This window comes from Daktulosphaira vitifoliae, unplaced genomic scaffold (genome assembly GCF_025091365.1).
Source record: "Daktulosphaira vitifoliae isolate Bord-2020 unplaced genomic scaffold, ASM2509136v1 Scaffold_1, whole genome shotgun sequence".
Classification (NCBI taxonomy): Eukaryota; Metazoa; Arthropoda; class Insecta; order Hemiptera; family Phylloxeridae; genus Daktulosphaira; species Daktulosphaira vitifoliae.
In genome coordinates, this window is record NW_026099572.1 from 74,871,913 (window position 1) to 74,880,055 (window position 8,143).

At 24.8% G+C, this 8,143-nt stretch overlaps 2 non-coding genes across 2 annotated transcripts; one reads left to right on the forward strand and one right to left on the reverse strand.

The window, feature by feature from the left end:
* Window positions 1-5,954: 5,954 nt before the first annotated feature.
* LOC126897115 (5S ribosomal RNA) lies at window positions 5,955-6,073 on the forward strand. Its single transcript, XR_007702041.1, has one exon. It is a non-coding gene; the product is annotated as a 5S ribosomal RNA (ribosomal RNA).
* A 335-nt stretch (window positions 6,074-6,408) lies between these two features.
* LOC126897093 (5S ribosomal RNA) lies at window positions 6,409-6,527 on the reverse strand. The gene has a single exon (XR_007702020.1). It is a non-coding gene; the product is annotated as a 5S ribosomal RNA (ribosomal RNA).
* Window positions 6,528-8,143: the final 1,616 nt, after the last annotated feature.

Sequence of the window (8,143 nt, forward strand, 5' to 3'; positions counted from 1 at the left end):
TTTTTTTTTTTGTGTCTGTGAACGCTCAATCTCAGCTCTCGCTGGACCGATTTTGATGAACAATATGTCAAAAGATCACAAATCGTATCTAGTCGAAGACATTACCCTCGAAAATTGAAAAAAGTTCTCTCGTTCCCCGTAAATGGGGGAAATCCCCCAAAAAATTACTATTTTTTGATATTTTTTCAATTTTTTTTACTTAAAATTACCATAACTTTTTTAAAAATGATCAAATCAATATAATTTTTTTTTTATCAATATCTTAGATATTTACCTATCATTTTATATAAATTTTTGTGAATATTTGACCCTTTAACAGCCCTTTAACAGATATAATTAAAGATATAAGAGTTGATGTTGCTTTTGGAATAATCCACCAATTTCCTACTTAAAAAAAATAAAATTTGGTTGGGAAATTTTTCTGTTATCCGCCAAAATGACTCCTTCGTTGACTAAAATAAATCATTAAATAGAAAATTTTATGAGAATTAGAGCAATGTTATTTTTAAGATTAATATGCAGTCAGGAAATTTTATAATTACTATATATTTATTACGGTATATTTATCAGAAAAACTCATTATTTTTTGCATTTTTTTCGTAATAGAATACTTAAATAGAAATCATAGTAATCATTTCTAAGTAATTTTTGATATTTAAAAAGATTCTACAATTGAAATATCCAGAACTGAATTAATTTTAATGATTTACTTTAACTAAAAAAAAAAAGTTATTATTTTGAATCCCTCTTGTGAGCAGGTAAAGAGTTAGATTTATAAAAAAAATAAACCAAATGATAAATAAAGACATGCATCTATATAAAAAAAAATTATACTGATTAGGTCATTTTTGATAAAGTTTAACAGATAACAAAGTTATAAGTTATATACATTGTACTACCAGGAATTTTCATCAGAAACAAAAATATAATATTGTAAATCAACATTTCGCGATGTTTTTAAATATACAATTAGACTATTTCTATCACTTTTAAGTTTTAATATTATTAAAAAATAGTATTTACAGATAAAAAAAAATAATTAAGAACAAAAAAAATTGTTTTAAATTAATACTGATTTTAATTATTAATATATTAAAATTAAGGAAAATGACATATTTAACCTATTTTTTTAATTGTTTAAAGTTGATTGTTGTAAATGTTTAAAATAAAAAAAAATAATTTATTTTACCATAACTTTTAGCTCAATTGGCAAATTTGAAATTGACATCATTAAATAGAAAATTTTATGACAATTAAAAAAATTGTATCGTTTAGATCAATATGCAGTCAAAAAGTTTTATAATTACTATTTATTGTAAATTAATCAGAAAAGCTCAATATTTTTTTGCATTTTTATGGTAATAGATAACTTAAACAGAAGTAATAGTAATAATTTCCTAGTAACTTTTGGTGTTTGAAAAGATTCTGCAATTGAAATATTCAGAACTTAATTAATGNTTTGTTGAAAAGATTCTATAATTGAAATATTGAGAACTTAATTAATTTTAATGATTTACTTTAACTAAATGAACCAATCAAAACAAAGTTGTTAAAAAGATTTACTCAATTGAGCGTATTATAAAATTTGTAAAAATCAATTGTTAATTCAGGAGAAAAAATAATCATTTTTTTTAGAAATGATTTATATAGCAACATGTTACAAAGAAATTTCTAATATTATAGTCTTGTTGTAGCACACACAAATAGAGCAAAAAAATTATTAAATTACAAAGTAAAATGATTTAATTTGGTAGTTGAAACCTATCATATTAAACTTCATTCGTTAATAAATATTTTGAAAACATTAGAAATTAATGATTTTAATTGTATTTATGGAGACGATGTAATAACTAACTGTTTAATTGATAAATTAGAATTTTTTTTTCAATTTTTGAGAGTAATATCTTCAACTAGATACGAATTGTAGTAATTTGACGTATTGTTGAAAAAAGTAGGTCAAGTTAGAGCAGAGAAAATAAATGATAGTCACAAAAAAATATCTTCTCAGCTTTGTATCGAAGCTAAAACATAAAATATAGTAAAATAATTTTAATACGAATGAGAAATTTCTTCTTGAAAGTGGCGAGTAAAGTGATCNACGAATAAGAAATTTCTTCTTGCAAGGGGCGACTAAAGTGATGGGATCCTTGATCTTTATTGAAGTTTTGAATCTAAATGAGATAAAAATCAAACGAGTTAAAAATTTATACTAACTTAAAAAGAATTAAGAAAAAATGCAAAAAAATTCATTGCCATACGCGGGTTAGAACCTCGTACCCCAAGCGTGTAAAACATAAGTTATTCCAAATCGGCAGCCGTCGTTGCCATCGGTTGAAAAAATTGGCGGCTATTTAAGCTAGTTCAAATTTCAAAGTTATTTTTCTCGACTTAAAAGAAGCAAATAAATTTAAATAAGTTTAACTTTCTATGCTATATTAATTTTTATTTATATAATATTTATGAAAATCTGTACTCCCCTTGTCAGGTATTTTAAAATAAAATAAAATACAAAACCCAGAATTTTAACACAAAAATAGCATATTTTTGAATACGGTAGTCATTTTTACCATGAAGACAAATCCAGAGGTCAAATTTTTTTTTTTTCAAATTAACATATATTACATAATATCCTAGTAACAATATGCATGTTTAAAGTTTTGACCCCCCATGTTAAAGGGGTATGATCCGATTTACAAAAAAAGCGTGTCAGATGAAAGGGGTATAAAAATATTTATTATAAAAAAATAATAATATTGATCCATACATTTTTCCAAAAGTTATATAAAATATAAATTAAATAATATAACATATAAAATCGAGATTTTTTTCACGGAAATCGTACGTTTTTCTTTAACTTTGATGTCCGTTTTCACCACGAAGACAAGTCCAGAGGTCAAATTTTTTTTTTTCAAATTAAAGTATATTACATAAGCTTTAATTTAAGATATATATAAAAGTGTCAGTCTTTCCGGAACATTTTCAAAAGTTAAGTTGAAAAAGTTCTACTTTCTATACGCATTTTAAAAGGTTTGCACCCCCCCTGTATAAAGGGAAATGGTCCGATTTTAAAAAAAAGTATGTCGAATGAAAGAAGTATATATAAAGTATTTATCATTAAAGAATAAAGTTGATTCATGCATTTTTTAAAAAGTTATAGCAACATAATGTTAAAAAATGTAAAATATAATATCAAGAATTTTTTCACAAAAATAGCATATTTTTGCATACGGTAGTCATTTTCACCATGAAGACAAGTCCAGAGGTCAAATTTTTTTTTTTCAAATTAAAGTATATTACATTAGCTTTAATTTAAGGTATATATAAAATTGTCAGTCTTTCCGGAACATTTTCAAAAGTTAAGTTGAAAAAGTTAATTTTTTGTAAAAAAGTTACCATTTTGAAACCCCATCCTTTGGGCTGTTAAAGGGTCAAATGTTCACAAAAATATATAAAATGATAGGTAATTATCTAAGGTATCTATAAAAAAAAAAATTATATTGATTCGGTCATTTTTAAAAAAGTTATGGCAATTTTAAGTAAAAAAAATTGAAAAAATATCGAAAATTAGCGATTTTTAAATTTGTAATTTTTTGGGGGATTTCCCCCGTTTACGGGGAACGAGGGAATTTTTTTCAATTTTTGAGGGTAATGTCTTCGACTAGATACGATTTGTGATCTTTTGACATATTGTTCATCAAAATCGGTCCAGCGAGAGCTGAGATTGAGCGTTCACAGACACAAAAAAAAAAATAAAAAATAAAAAAAAAAATAAAAAAACACATCATAGTAAAATTAATACCTTCTCAGCTTCGCATCGAAGCTAAAAAAAAATTATATTGATTTGATCATTTTTAAAAAAGTTATGGTAATTTTAAGTAAAAAAAATTGAAAAAATATCGAAAATTAGTCATTTTTTGGGGGATTTCCCCCATTTACGGGGAACGAGTTTACGGGGAACGAGGGAATTTTTTTCAATTTTTGAGGGTAATGTCTTCGACTAGATACGATTTGTGATCTTTTGACATATTGTTCATCAAAATCGGTCCAGCGAGAGCTGAGATTGAGCGTTCACAGACCAAAAAAAAAAAAGTAAATAAAAAAAAAAAAAACACATCATAGTAAAATTAATACCTTCTCAGCTTCGCATAGAAGCTAAAAATAGAAGTGATAGAAAAAGTCTAATGCACATTAGAAACACATAATAATTCATAAGTAAAAATATATTTTTTTATAAAGTATAGCATCAGGTCCTTTAATTTTTATACATATTTTTCATAAAAGTAAAGAAATATAATACTTTATAATTTTATTATTACTTCTCTGTGAAATTCAATTTGGTAACTTAAAAATATATAATAATTAATTTAATCATGAAAAACATAATACCTTTAAATTTTTAATGAATCTTAATTACAAAAATACAATAAGTTAGAAAGGGATTTGTAATATAAGTTATGTATTAATATGGAATAGGAACGTTATAATGGCATACTAAGTTTACATGAGTTAAAATTTCTTTGACTCTTAGGTCAAACTTAAGTTATATTATGGATAATGAAAACATAAACCAACCTAATAGAAAATTACCCATATATCCTTAGCAGTATACAATTTTTTCATAGGGAGTTGGTTTAAATGTTTAAATTACCAGCAGAAACACAGATCGTTATAGTATTCAACGTTTTACATTTAAGAACAATTGACTTCATACTACATGCTTTATTTAAGATAAATCATTGCCAACAATTCGTTACAATTATTTAAAAAAATAATAATAATTAGATTTTAAAAATCTTGTCAAGAAAAATAAATTATATCAGTGTAATTACTGCTTTTATTAAAATGTTATCAACTTAAATGTAAATGACTTTTTACTCTAGACTACATTTAAAAGTGATATATATTCAAACAAATTTCGGAGGGGTTTTGAAAAATTTGAATGGACCGAGTAGCAAAGATTTTCTTGTTTTACCCATAACCTTGAATTGAATAGTGAATTAAAATTTTTGGTAGATTTAAGAAGAAAAAAAAATGCTTTTCAAGAGATTTATTATCTAAAATATAAGTTATGTATTAATATGCAATAGGAATGTTATAATGTCATACTAAGTTTACATGAGTGTAGATATATGTTTTTTTTATAAAATTTCTTTGACTCATAGGTCAAACTTAAGTTATATTATGGATAATGAAAACATAAACCAACCTAATAGAAAATTACCCATATATCCTTAGCAGTATATAATTTTTTCATAGGGAGTTGGTTTAAATGTTTAAATTACCAGCAGAAACACAGATCGTTATAGTATTCAACGTTTTACATTTAAGAACAATTGACTTCATACTACATGCTTTATTTAAGATAAATCATTGCCAACAATTCGTTACAATTATTTAAAAAAATAATAATAATTAGATTTTAAAAATCTTGTCAAGAAAAATAAATTATATCAGTGTAATTACTGCTTTTATTAAAATGTTATCAACTTAAATGTAAATGACTTTTTACTCTAGACTACATTTAAAAGTGATATATATTCAAACAAATTTCGGAGGGGTTTTGAAAAATTTGAATGGACCGAGTAGCAAAGATTTTCTTGTTTTACCCATAACCTTGAATTGAATAGTGAATTAAAATTTTTGGTAGATTTAAGAAGAAAAAAAAATGCTTTTCAAGAGATTTATTATCTAAAATATAAGTTATGTATTAATATGCAATAGGAATGTTATAATGTCATACTAAGTTTACATGAGTGTAGATATATGTTTTTTTTATAAAATTTCTTTGACTCATAGGTCAAACTTAAGTTATATTATGAATAATGAAAACATAAACCAACCTAATAGAAAATTACCCATATATCCTTAGCAGTATATAATTTTTTCATAGGGAGACGGTAAATACATAACATAAGTAATACAATATAAATTAGTAACATATTTGTAAAGTTATCGCCAACGACCATACCACGTTGAATACACCAGTTCTCGTCCGATCACTGAAGTTAAGCAACGTCGGGCGTAGTTAGTACTTGGATGGGTGACCGCTTGGGAACACTACGTGCCGTTGGCAATTTTTTAATTATTCCAAAAATGATACTCCTTTTACACTATTTAAGAGATTTAAGTTTAACCCTGAGTATGGTGAAATTTAATTCACCAGATATTTAAATTGTTTTTTTTTAATTAGGATTTAATATAAATAATTGTATTCGTAAAAAATATATACTATATTTCAAATCCATTTCTAACTTACTGCATTTTTGAAATTAAGATTCTATAAAACATCGAACTAGAAAATGATATTATAATACATTTAACTAATGAATATCTCAGAAAAATTAAGTTTAAATTATTTTTCAAGTTATTAAGAAATAGAAGCAAAGAGTGAAAAAAAAATTAAAAAAATACCAACGACACGTAGTGTTCCCAAGCGGTCACCCATCCAAGTACTAACTACGCCCGACGTTGCTTAACTTCAGTGATCGGACGAGAACTGGTGTATTCAACGTGGTATGGTCGTTGGCGATTGCTGAAATGATTTGTTAATAATTTATATTGTATTACTTATGTAATGTATTTACCGTCTCGCTTTGAAAAATTTCTAATTTTATTATTACTTCTCTGTGAAATTTAATTTGGTAACTTAAAAATGTATAATAATCAATTTAATCATAAAAAAACATAATAACTTTAAATTTTTAATGAATCTTAATTACTATACTTTATAAAAAAAAATATTTTTTCTTAAAATAAAAACATTATAACATTGGTCTACAAGAAACATTCATTAGAATCAAAAATATATTTTTCTAATTCAATTTTTCGCACTGTTTCAAATCTAAAATTAGACTTTTTTGATCATTTACAAGTTTTGATATTATTACTAATTTTAAAAAAATAAGTGTTTACATAAAAAAAAATTATTAATAACAAATTGTTTTTTATTTTATATTACTTTAATTTTTAATATGTTATAAATATTAAGTGCATTATATCATTTTTATATTATTTTTTTGGTTCTTTTAAGTTGACTATAGTAAAACATTATAATAAAGTAGTATATTATTATATAAAATAACTGCTAAACTTTTACATAAATAAAACTTTAATGCTTAACATAATACAAATCCGTTTTTACTTCTGATATTAATAACATTAACGCAATAAAATTACACATGTATTCCATGATTTTTTATCTTCACTTTAAGATTTGACTTAAGACTAAGACCCTTATCCACTGGGTAATGGCGATTAAATTTTTTTGGGTGCTAAATGTAATTTTTCCTTCGCCAAAATGTTATATACTAATAAATATGACTTTTCAAAAATTTTTGGGGTTAAGCCCTCAAAAAGTTTACGCAAATGGCCTCCTACCAACAAAAAAAACAACTTATATGAAATTCTTTATTATACTTATAATGTTATATTTATTTATGATTAATATTATTATCAATTATAAATACTCTTTTTAAAAAATATATATACATATATCTATATATGGTGATTCTTTTAACGCAAGCAACTCAATTTCCCTTAAAATAATTTTCATTTAAATCAATTTTTAAGGGTAATGTCTTCAACTAGATATGATTTGTGATCTTTTGACGTATTGTTGAAAGAAATCCGTTCGGTGAGAGCTGAGAAAAAGTGGTATCAGACACAAAAAAAAACACATCATAGTAAAACCAATACCTTCTCAGCTTCGCATCGAAGCTAAAAATTCGAGCTAAAAAATGATATTATAATACATTTAACTAATGAATATCTCAGAAAAGATTAAGTTTAAGCCATACAGATTAACACTGAGGAATATTTTAAAGATATAATGCAAGAGTTCTTTGTATTGCACTCTTCGACAATATTTTAGAAGATATTTTTTATCTCTGGGCTGTCTCTAATAACTTTGGTCATGGCTTTCTGAAATTATAAAATTTATTCAATGTTTATCAAAATAGACGTCTTGGGTCTACTACATACCATGCCTCCTAAATATCAAGATTGATTTCTTACAATTGTTGTTTTATCCTTCTTGTTCAAAAGTTAATGTGTAGCCGGTCAAGTTCCACATAGCTCGAAATCGCATTACCCCTCTCCGTGTAATGACGACAATCGTGTCCGGCACTACCGGCACCTTGCTGTT